Genomic DNA, 12,742 nt, shown 5'->3' on the forward strand with positions numbered 1-12,742 from the left:
CAAAGGGGATCTCAGATTTGAGGGGCCCTTTGGGTAGCTAAGACCACAAGGGAAGCATAGGAGGTTAGAGAGTTAAGACTGGAGTTCACAGGTATTTAGATCCCAAATGTGTCTAGACATAATGTAGAAGCATTTAGCTTCCTCCAGTGGTACCTGTATTCAGGCTATTTGAATCTGGGAAAAACTATAAAGTAAACCATCCAAACAGGACCATGACCAAGGCCACAACCGGGTGCCACCATTACTGAACAGTTTGAGGCACCCAGAGGCACCTGACAATGGGACTGAGCATAGAAAGCAATTGGATGTGAAGCCCTCAGTCAGGGAACAACTTCAGAATGCTCACCCTCTGATGAACCACTCAAAGAACAGAGCCCTAACTTTATATTCCATTCCTCACTCCGAGTCATGATTGCCCTGTAAAATGTCCTTCCCGTGCATGAGGAGGAAAATTAATAAGTTCAAGGAAGGACTAAGATTAGTTCAGGAAAAGAAAGGAAGCAAAAATACAGTTTTCTCAGAATTATTAAGGTCAGGGCAAGGACTGGACAGCAGATATCAACATACTTATCTTAATTATACTCAAACTGTGTAGCCCCGAGTAGAGAGGGCCAGACTGTAAAAAGCAATAGAGGTAAGGAGCAGAGAGAACTAATATAATAAAAAACAAACATTTTTTTGTCTAAAAACTCCACATCAATAATCTTGATAACCTGTGAATAAAAGGAAATCATGGGCATATGCTGTGACTATTGTATTTACTCTTGTTTTTCCTCTTTCCCAAAAGAGTACTAAAGGTTGCACTCTGTGCTCACCTTCAAGAAATGCAACATGAAAAGGCAATTTCAGAACAGCGGGGCATGGCTTCTGACATCTGATAGACAGCCTAAATGCACTTTATCTTATCAGTTCCTCTCACTCCCGCTCTCCTCATTTTTCAATATTCCCCAGTGCAGCCATCTTTCGCTCTTCCTCAACTCCCTGATTCCCTCCTCGCTCATGGAAGATTTTAAAAGACAAACATGTTTTTTATTAAAGTCATATACAAAGCATCCCTGTGTCTCTCGCCCTCCGGCAAGGATAAATATTGGTTTGCTTTGTTTGGGAAAAAAAAAAATCAGTGGCATGTTTTGTTTCATATCTGGATGCCGAGTTAATTAAAGTGGGTATCCTGTCAGTTGATGGTGCTGACACACCATCATGCCAGTCAGAGTGCTGGTTTTTATTCTGAGGCCTCTTTGGATGAAAATGTTCTCAAAATTGTGTTTCCAGGATATGACCTGTGTCTATAGAAAGATATTTTGATATGAACAAAATTCAACTAACCTGAGGGGACAAACGAAAAGGATGCTCAAAGAGTCTCGAAGAAAAGTGAAGCAGGGAAATAATGAAATTATCTAAATGATTCAGGACAGAACATGAGGGTGAGATGAGACGTGGGGGGGTTAATGTTTCAAGAATGATCTAATCGAGCTACACTCATCAATCAAGTTCAAGGGAGAGACTCTGAGAGACAAAGAGAGACTACCAGCCATTAGCCAATTAATGAACAATGGCGACAAATATATGTATCTTCCTCTCTCTTCCAACTGAGGGTTAATTGATTTAGTTGGTCTCTGCCATCATGACGAAATGACAGCAAAGTAAAGAAATATTTTATTAACCATGATAAAAATAGATATTGTTACTATTGTTGACTATTCCCAAAAACAGGAAGCACACAGCACACACATGAACAGCACAGGTTTGGAGTCGAACCTCTAAAACTCGAATACGAGCACAGCCATTTACTGGATTTGTAAACACACATCTTCACTCCCTGTGTGTAAGATTGAAGAACAATAGTTCCGCCCTCATAAAGTACAGTGAGAATTAAATAATAAATTAACCCCCAACACCTCTTTGCCAAGTTCCTGGTGTGCATATGTGCACATTCAGATGTGTCAGCATGCCAGATATGATAGTTACTATTATTACTATTATTAGCACTTCCAAGTTTAAATGTCTTGTTGAAAATAGCATATCAAGGGCAAATTAAATAAACAAGTCATCAGAATGGGAGCAAAACCGTCCTCCTCAACAGAGTCTACATGTTAACTAAAGTTGAAGAGCACTTTTCGGATTTAAGGTGTTAGTATGGAGATTTTTTTTTTCTCCACAACTTGGTTAGAAAAGAATTATTTCTAACAGATCTACTCTGTATATGAAAAACAGATCACTGAAGCATCATCATCAGGTAATGAGCCATTTGTTGTATAAAAGAATTTGCTAAATTTGTAAAAGTGAAACAGCCTGAGATAGAAATAGATAGAGATACAGGAGGGTGGGAGAGAGAGAGAATAGTTTCAGTGGAAATTATTTTTTAAGGCAATAAGTACTCACATGGGTTTTTAAATGTAACCTTTTCTGAATGACATGTCACTGATATCAATATGAGCTATTGCTCCATGCTGGCTCCTATTTTCCCTAGATAGAAATGTCCTCATGGCACAGTAGAATACACTATAAAGAGCTCTCTGCCCATGCTCAGAGCATCCTCTTCCTGCTCTCTGCTTTCAGCTTGTGAGGTTTTCTATGTCTCCACAGCCTCTTACTCTAGTTTTTTTGCTGATTGAATGCAGTGTTTCAGGGACTATGCAAAGGACACAAAGATGACAGGGCACTGTTAATTGCCCAAAAGGACAATATGCACACTATGGCTATAACATCTTACACTATATAATATACATATTTCTTTCTCATCCCCCATCCTTTCTGTTTAAGGCAAAAAAAAATAGCCAAGCTAGTTAAAAATTATATTTTTAAAATGTTTTTAGTTGGACCTTTATTTTATTTATTTATATGTGGTGCTGAGAATTGAACCCAAGGCTTCATACATGCTAGGCAAATGCTCTTCCACTGAGCTACAATCTCAGCCCTAAAATTATATTTTTAATAAAACAAGCAGGTTCTGAGACAGGGGTCTTCCTTTTAACAAAACACATAAAATTTACTTTTAATGACTTTGATGCAGCTAGGTCAGCTGTTTGGAAACCATTTGTTTCAAATTATTATTTCCTCTGTTGTTTCAAACACATGAGATTGTCAGCAAAAATATTTCTGGATAAATGAGAAATTGGTAAAAAGCCAATAAATACAGGAGCCAACACTTCCAAGTGAGACTATATCATAAAGGCTGATTACTAAGTAATGTTTGTGGTATTTCTGTAATAGCATTGGCAACTGAGACTGGTCTTCAAATTCCCTTGGTATCCAACTTTGGAGCAGTCATTTGTCCCAGATCACACAGACACATTTTTAAGCATTAGAATATGGAAAAAATAAAAGGAAACATTACTTCAAATGCAAATATTTCATAAAATGCATCACCCCTAAGGGGTTGTAATAGGCTGCACATATAAATAGATTAAAGAATGGCCCAGGGAAAGAGGGTAAGATGGTAGTGTGGTGAAGCTTTTTAATCTTTTCAAACACACACACACACAAAAAAAAAAAAAAGACAAAGTTTTAAAAAACTGATGAAGCAATTACAAAAAAAATTTTTTTAAAGAAAACCATGGATACCCCCTCATTTTAGAAGTCTTTAAAAGATAGTTATTTAAAGCAAATCTATAAATAATAAATTGTGATGTATATGTAACATATGTAAATAAAATACATGATAAAAATAGCACAAAAAATAGAAAGATAAACCTAGAAGTACATTGCTATAAGATTCTCTACAAGAAGCAGCATAAAATTATTTGAAGGAAGACTTGAGTCAAAGTTTTATATTATAAAAAGGCAGAGAACCTTGTAATAAAATTACAGTAATTCCAAAAAAGTTTTATATTATAAATCGTAGAGCAATAATTAAAAATTAAAATAAAAAAGTTGGACTAATAAGCCAATAGTGGGGATAAGATAGTATCACAGAAATATAGTTAATCCATCAAAGACCAGGGCAACAGATCAAAAGAAACAGAGGACAATAGGACAAAGAAAAAACAAATAGCAAGATGCTAGATTTAAGGCAGACCATTTTGACAAGTGATCTAAGAAAATCAAGACTCGATTTTATTGCTACACCGAAGAAATCCACTTTAAATATAAAGACGTGGCTAACTTAAAGGTAAAAGAATAAAAAAAGATATACAATGCAAACATGAAAGAAATCGGCATGGCATATTAACATGAGACAAAGCAATCTTCAGAACAAGCCATATACCAAGGATCAACAAAGACAAACACTGTAAACATGAAAACATAAGAATCCTTAATGTATATGATCAAATAGCAGAGTGTTAAAATATATGAATAAAAAGAATCGAAAAGACACAAATAATTTTCTTGTACAATATTCCTCCCTCTGTGATTGATAAGAAGCCCCCCCAAAAAAAAATCAGTAAAGATACAGAAGACTTAAACAACACTATGAATCAACTTAACCTACTAGTCATTTATGAATCTCAACTCCAAAACAGAAAAACATGTTTGTTTCAAATGTACATGGCACAGTCACCGTGGGAGACTCTAGTTGCATCATAAAATAAGTCTCAAATAAATTATTGAAATCATAAATAAGAGTTTATCTGGAGCCAATCAAATAGAACTAAAATGAAAACAAAAAGAAATCTGGAAAATCTCCAAATATGTAGAATAAAACAACAGCACTTAAATGACTCATGAGTGAAAGAAGAAATCACAAGGAAAATTCAAATATATTTGGAAATGAATGAGAAGTAAAACACATGTCAAAATCTGGGGGATGCAGCTAAAACAGTTCTCAGGGAAATTTTTATAGCATGTTTCTTGTTTGGTGTTTGTTTTTGTTTCTTGTTTTCCCTATATAAAATCATACCTGGAACTGATGAGACATGATCACCAAACCCTAGACCTTCTGTCAAAGCCAAGGTTGATCTTTTTTCCCCAAGTATTTACTACTGATGCCCAGTATATCCCCTGCAGGAAAGGGTATTCCCTTGAGGATTACACATACTAATCCATTGCCATGAATCACAGAGCCTCCTAAGAGAGGAGTACATGTCCCACCAGAACTCAGCCTATAATTGCCTAATTCATTTTTGAAAGCCACAGGCTATCCCACTCATTCCAACTGAAGCACAGCACAGTTTTATGTAGCCTGATGCAAATGTAATTTGGGGCCCATAGTTGAAAAACAAGAATAAAAAATTATAAATATAAAGGTAGACATGAAAATGTCCCAGGTTTTAGTTAACTCTTGAAAGAATTGATATATAAAATATTTTGAGGTTTTGCTTCATTTTTGCTAAGTCTTGTATCTTTTTTTTTAATATAATTCCTGCATGATCCTGCTACGTGTGCATGTTGTACAAGTGTGGATTTTATATATAAAATAGTTCAAAATTATGTGAAGAATGTTAGTGTCACCAATATGATAACAGAAACATTTAAGAATTTCTTTGCAGTCTTTAAGATGTGTTGTACAGGGTATATATATATATATATATATATATATATATATATATATATATATATATATTAAATTACTATGGTTTAAAGTCACTTGAAATAATTATTCTTTGTATGGTGCCTAAAAGTTAGTTTCCTTTGTTTCATTTTCACTTTTTGAATCTTTTCTTTTTTTCCTTTTTTTCCCTTGTACTGGGGATTGAACTTAGGGCCTCACATATGTTAAGCACACATTTTACCATCAAGCTACATCCGTGCTCCCTTAAGGGATTTTCAATTTTGTTTAATTTTGTTTTAAAACTATAATAAATATTTATATGATTTTAAAGTCAAATCTCCAAAACAAAGCATATTCAATATATTTTATCCTTATTTCCTTACCCTGTTTTTTCTCTTTTATATTCTCCTGAGCTTTGGGTTTATGTTTCCATTAAAATTTATAAGCTAATATGTATAAATATATTCATATTCTTTCCCATGTTCTTTCTTACATAAAATGTAATATAACATTTATACTGTACTGCAACTTGCTTTTTAATCTTAACATACTTAGGAGACCACTGTATAGCAGTATATAGAGATATCGCTATTTATTCTTTAGTGTAGTTGCATGGTACTCCATTTGAGAATGTACTTTACTAAACCAGTCCCTTATTAATGACAGTTAAGTTGCTTCTATTCTTTTTCTATTATAAGTAATTATCTTGCAATATTCAATAATTATTCAATAATTTTGCCACTGCATATGTAGAATAGCTTTTTTAAAATAAAATTTCTGGTTAAATCAGTAAGAACATTTTCATTAAGGTGAAAATGAATTTAATATGCACTTGATGTGAATTTAGTATGTGTGACGTATTTACATAGTTTTTTATCATTCTGTCCATACTTACATCACTGCTAGATGTTCTATCAATGGAATGCCTTCCAGGAATATCCCTCCTGGTCACTGTGCCAACCCATCCCGCATCAGGACACCAGGTTTCAGGATCCAACATGAGACCATGACAACAAGAAAACCAACAAAAAAATTCATTACTAAGTGCCATAAACCCAAAGTATGTATACCTAAGCACTATAAAGAAATTACTCATAAGGGATTGTGACGTTGAAAGAAAATTTTCTAACTATTCAATATCAAAACACAAATTTGGATCAACCAAGTTTCAGAGAAAGCAAAGGATATTTTTTCACTCATTATAAACTTTCCTGTAACATTAAATTTGAAATTGAAGTATCAGTATATACTTATATTTTCTCTTTAAAAGTTGTTTTTAGCTTCTTTCATTAAAAAGAAAAATCTAACAAATAACGATCAACAACTACTTCTAATGCCTTACTATATAGCTGACTCTAAGCACAGAGCAGAAAATGTACCTGAAAGCCCAGAAAACTGTGTTGTACCAGAAAGCAAAAAAAAAAAAAAAAAAAGTCATGGAAAATCATTGAGGTTTTATCAATAGGACTCAGAGCCAATTTGATTTAAGCATCAAAAAGAATAAAAGCTGCAATGGGGTTGAAATGCAAAAAAAACATGCTTAGAAAAGTTATTTCATAATTATATTTGAAAAAACTCATCTGTCATCTTTAGAAAATGCTGGCAAAACAGTTCATTGGTCTAAAACTGATGAATTAAAGGAAGTAGTCCAACATTTATCCGAACTTTCTTGTATGAACTATCCTCCAAATAGACAAACACTGGATATGGGAAAGATTCTTCTGTTTTGGAAATGGCCCAACTAATAAGACAGAATGATAAGAATAAATATCAACATTGTGGAAATCCTAATTTGAAACAATGAGAAGAATCCTAAGGGATTCTTTGCACCAAAACTATCAGGTGCAAAGTCAGTGGAGAACTTCATGATGGATAGATCAAGCTGAAAACAAATCTAACATTACAGAGTCACCAACTCATATGCCCCACCCTCGTGTGATGTGACAGGAAGAACACAGAATCATCTGAGGTCTTCAAAAAAAAAAATTGAACCTGAATCTGGTCAAGTCGCCAGATCTAACTTTCATTCTGCCAGAAATGTAAGAGAAGAAGAAAATTTCAAGCAACCCTGCAAGAATACAATCACCAAAATTAAAAAATGTGGGAAATTCATAGGACAAAGATAGTTCCTTCAAAAAAAAATGACTTGCAATAATAAAAAAAGAGGAAGCAATATAAATAGGATAAAAGAATAACAACATAAATCCACCAAGTTCTTGTTCGGGGAGAAGATGGCCGCTGCGTACGGGGGTTGCTGAAGTGCTGAGCGTGGTGCTCAAAGCAGCGGCTTTAATAGAGATTTCGCACAGTCTGTTAAAGCTCCTTTCACCGTTAATCTGTAGTGGACCACTTTGCCAAGGAGCAGGAAGAACAAAGAAATCGAAAAAGAGACGCTTGGCTGCTCAGAGCCGCGGGCGCTTTGCTCCCATCTGCTTCCTCTTTCGCTTCGCTCCGGGCGGAGAAGCTGAATGTGCAATCAGCAGTGGATTGTAAGTACCCGAGGCAAAGAAAGCTCAGTGCGCCCCGCCTTTTTTTTTTTTTTTTTTTTTTTTTGAATATTTTTTATACAGGGAGAGTTTGTGGATTGGGATTGCTGGCGGGGCTGTGGTTTCTGTGCCGAAAATCCACTCCGCGGGAGCCGCCATTTGCTTTCTGCTTGCTGTCTTGATGGCTCCGTATACACTGTCCGGCAGCCGCACCTAGGGGTTGGAGCTGGGCTTCGTGCCGAGCCCTGTCCTCCGAAGGCTGGACTGCAGCCTCGAGCGTCTCTGTGGCCTGTTCGCCGCTGCACCTTCGGGCAGAGCCTGCTCTGGGGTCGTTCTGCACCCCCCTGCCAGGGGACCCGTGCTCCGGAGGAGGGGGACGGAGAGCCGCGGCGGCAGCCGCTTGGGCCCCTGGGGCCTGGCACCGGGCTGAAGAACTGCGGAGGCCAGGGCGGCTCTGCTACGGGCGCAGACAAGCGCGGACGCTTGCCAGGGCGGCTCTGCTACGGTCGCAGACAAGCGCGGACGCTTGTCAGCGCGGCCCAGAGTTTCATTTCTAGAAATCTGGACTGGAAACAGAAGCAGCAGTTTGTATAATCCCAAGAACTTGCTTATGCCAGGAAGCTGTAAGGGCAACATGAATATTACTGAGGAGATCTAACATGGTGGCAGGCACAGAGAGATCAAGTCTCCGACATCTTCAACTGCGCGGGCATAGGGAGCCGTAAACTGTCTAAATGCTGTTTGCTCAGGATCACTAGGCAATGCTGAGCTGACGTGGATCTGGGGTGTACAGGCTGGGCCCCTCAGAACACACACACAGAGCCCGAATCAGAGGCAATTAAGCTCCGGTTCGCCTGCTTCATGTGACTCAGCACTAACGATCCCGCTGAAATAATTGGTCGGCCCTTAGGAACTTACAGAGGTAAAAGCCAACCGAGCCTTCATAGGCAGTGGCCACAGGACTGAAACAGGGATTGGGAGAGACAGTCAGGACCACCCGTTGCATTGGTCACCCGGCAAAGGGAACAAACGGTCACCATTTGCACGGGATATCACCATGGCAGAGAAATGGCGTCATGGGCGGAGGAGATAACTGCAGTGAAACCAGCGCGACAGGTGTGTAATCCCCTAGCCATCTCTCTCCACACAGCGGGGGAAACCTTAAGGGCCACTCCCAGCTCTCCTGTGAACGCAATAACCAGACCCAGGGAATCAGGAGTGGCGCGGGACTCGCGGCGCGGAACTCCCGGCTACCGCTCCCACCAGTGCTGACAACTGAGGTCTCTTGCACCAGCTACCGGGGGCGTGGCTACAGGAGGGCAAGCAAATTCGCTGGGGGATCTCAGCCCCAAGCTCTACAAACTTAGGGTCTGAGGGAGGCAAACAGGGAGAGTGAGCCCAGGTGTTCATGAAAACAGGGCTCCCAGGAGCAGCAGACCTGGCGTGTAGACAGTATTGTGGTGAGCGCCACAGGTGAGCACGGCCTGGCTTGAGGAAACACAAGACAAGGCCCTAGACACTCAGGATTGGAGACCCGCCCAGTCTAGGAGAAAGAGCTGCTGCACAGTGAATGGTTCCCACCTATTGAGAGGAGAAGCTTGGCCCAGTGGGCACAGCTCCACCTACTGGAAGAGAAGTTAATAGAACTCTAGGACTGCATTTATTATTATTATTATTATCATTTTTTTTTCTTTTCTTTTTCTTTTTTTTTCTTTCTTCTTTTTCTTTCATTTTCAATTTTTATTTGTTGTTGTTCTTTAATTTTTTTTCAATGTTTCTATTTTTTTAAATTTTTTTAATTTTATTATTATTTTTTTTTTAATTTTAATTTTCATTTTTTATTATCACTATTATTTTTGTTAAAATTTTTTTTCCGTCTTTTCTTTCTTTCTTTATTATCTAATCTTTGTTATTCTTGTTTATTTTGTCTTTTCATTTCTTTTCAATCTTCTTATTCCCCCTTCCTTGAATTCTACCTGCCTACTCTCATTCTCTTTAGTGACTTCTTCCCTTCCCTTCTAATATCTTTCCTCTCAAGCATCAAATAAATCTATAAGAGTAAACAGTAACTCAGCAGTCAAACAGAACAAGAAGTAACATGAGCAGCATAAAAAAGCAAGGAAGAAAAGGAGTACAAACAATGAAGGACAGCCTAAATATTCAGGAGGACCTAGAGTCAGCAGAAAAATGGTCATATAAAGAACTCAAGGAATACCTTAGACAGATGGAATGGAACCTTAAAGAAGATACGAGACAGCAAATCCAAACAGTGAAAGAACACTTTGAAAATGAATTACATAGACAGATAAAAGAAGAAGTTAAGCATCTTTATCAGGAGATTGAGATTATAGAAAAAAACCAAACAATAATTCTAGAAATGAAGGAAACGATAAACCAAATTAAAAACTCAATTGAGAGTATCACTAACAGAGTGGAGCAAGTAGAAGCCAGAACATCAGATAATGAAGACAAAATATATCATCTTGAAAAGAGCCTAGCCAACTCAGAAAGGCTGGTTAAAAACCACGAGAAAAACATCCAAGAGATATGGGATAACATAAAGAAACCAAACCTACGAGTCATCGGGATAGAAGAAGGTACAGAGATTCAAACCAAGGGAATGAGTAACCTGCTGAAAGAAATAATTACAGAAAACTTTCCAGAAATAAAAAAGGAAACGGATATACAAATTGTAGATGCATACAGGACACCGAGCACACAAAATCACAGTAGACCGACGCCAAGACACATTGTTATGAAGATATCCAATATACAGAACAAAGAGAAAATACTAAAAGCTACAAGAGAAAGGAGGCAGATTACATTCAGGGGTAAACCAATAAGGTTAACAACGGATTTTTCATCACAGACGCTGAAAGCGAGAAGATCCTGGAACAACGTATTTCAAACACTGAAAGACAATGGATGCCAACCAAGAATTCTGTATCCAGCAAAATTAAGCTTCAGGTACGATAACGAAATAAAAATCTTTCATGATAAACAAAAGCTAAAAGAATTTGCAGCCAGAAAACCAGCATTGCAAAGCATCTTGAGCAAAACACTACACGAGGAAGAAATGAAAAACAATAACCAAAACCATCAGTGGGAAGTGCCTCTATAAAGACAGAGGGCGGGGGGAAAGCTAACCATGGAGAAACAAACTAAATTAAAAAAAAAAAAAAAGAAGATAAATAATCAAACATGGCTGGAAGTACAAACCATATATCAATAGTAACTCTAAACATTAATGGCTTAAACTCTCCAATAAAGCGACATAGGCTGGTAACATGGATTAAAAAAACAAATCCAACAATATGCTGCCTCCAGGAGACACATCTGATTGGAAAAGACATACACAGGCTGAAGGTGAAAGGTTGGGAAAAAATATACCATGCACACGGTCCTCGTAAGCAAGCAGGGGTGGCCATCCTCATATCGAATAAAATTGACTTCAAGACTAAATTAATCAAAAGGGATAAGGAAGGACATTATATACTGTTAAAAGGAACCATTTACCAACAAGACATAACAATTATCAATATTTATGCACCAAATAATGGTGCTGCGACGTTCATAAAACAAATTCTCCTCAAGTTCAAGAATCAAATAGACCACAACACAATAATTATGGGTGACTTCAACACACCTCTCTCACAATTGGACAGATCCTCCAAACAAAAGCTGAATAAAGAAACTATAGAACTCAATATCACAATCAACAACCTAGACTTAACTGACATATATAGAATATATCAACCATCATCAAGTGGATATACTTTTTTCTCAGCAGCACATGGATCCTCCTCAAAAATAGACCATATATTATGCCATAGGGCAACCCTCAGTAAATATACAGGGGTGGAGATAATACCATGCATTTTATCTGATCATAATGGAATGAAACTGGAAATCAATGATAAAAGACGGAAGGAAAAATCCTACATCACATGGAAAATGAACAATATGTTACTGAATGATCAATGGGTTACAGAAGACATAAAGGAAGAAATCAAAAAATTCTTAGAGATAAATGAAAATACAGACACAACATATCGGAATCTATGGGACACAATGAAAGCAGTTTTAAGAGGGAAATTCATCGCTTGGAGGTCATTCCTCAAAAAAAGGAAAAACCAACAAATAAATGAGCTCACACTTCATCTCAAAGCCCTAGAAAAGGAAGAGCAAAACAACAGCAAATGTAGCAGAAGGCAAGAAATAATTAAAATCAGAGCGGAAATCAATGAAATTGAAACAAAAGAAACTATTGAAAAAATTAACAAAACTAAAAGTTGGTTCTTTGAAAAAATAAATAAGATCGACAGACCCTTAGCCATGCTAACGAAGAGAAGAAGAGAGAGAACTCAAATCACTAACATACGGGATGAAAAAGGCAATATCACAACAGACACTACAGAAATACAGAAGACAATTAGAAATTATTTTGAAAACCTATATTCCAATAAAATAGAAGATAGTGAAGACATTGATAAATTCCTTAAGTCATATGATTTGCCCAGACTGAGTCAGGAGGATACTCACAACTTAAACAGACCAATAACAATAGATGAAATAGAAGAAGCAATCAAAAGACTTCCAACCAAGAAAAGCCCAGGACCGGATGGGTATACAGCGGAGTTTTACAAAACCTTTAAGGAAGAATTAATACCAATACTTTTCAAGTTATTTCAGGAAATAGAAAAAGAAGGAGCTCTGCCAAATTCATTCTATGAGGCCAACATCACCCTGATTCCGAAACCAGACAAAGACACCTCAAAGAAAGAAAACTACAGACCAATATCTCTGATGAACATAGATGCAAAAA

Source organism: Marmota monax, unplaced genomic scaffold, assembly GCF_021218885.2.
Source record: "Marmota monax isolate L192 unplaced genomic scaffold, Marmota_monax_Labrador192_F-V1.1 WCK01_AAM20220418_F8-fsc00017, whole genome shotgun sequence".
Taxonomy (NCBI): domain Eukaryota; kingdom Metazoa; phylum Chordata; class Mammalia; order Rodentia; family Sciuridae; genus Marmota; species Marmota monax.